At 35.7% G+C, this 263-nt stretch overlaps 1 protein-coding gene across 6 annotated transcripts in view; it reads right to left on the reverse strand.

The window, feature by feature from the left end:
* The window catches only part of CCDC90B (coiled-coil domain containing 90B), a 26641-nt gene that overhangs the window by 14248 nt on the left and 12130 nt on the right, over positions 1–263 (reverse strand). The window lies entirely within an intron of this gene.

Raw genomic sequence — 263 nt, forward strand, 5'->3', positions numbered from 1 at the left:
CTTCAGCAAAGTCTCAGGATACAAAATTAATGTGCAAAAATCACAAGCATTCTTATACACCAATAACAGACAGAGAGCCAAATCATGAGTGAAGAACTCCCATAAACAATTGCTACAAAGAGAATAAAATACCTAGAATTCAACTTACAAGGGATGTGAAGGACCTCTTCAAGGAGAACTATAAACCACTGCTCAACGAAATAAAAGAGGATACAAACAAATGGAAGAATATTCCATGCTCGTGGATAGGAAGAATCAATATC

Source organism: Mandrillus leucophaeus, unplaced genomic scaffold, assembly GCF_000951045.1.
Source record: "Mandrillus leucophaeus isolate KB7577 unplaced genomic scaffold, Mleu.le_1.0 Scaffold512, whole genome shotgun sequence".
NCBI classification, from domain to species: Eukaryota; Metazoa; Chordata; class Mammalia; order Primates; family Cercopithecidae; genus Mandrillus; species Mandrillus leucophaeus.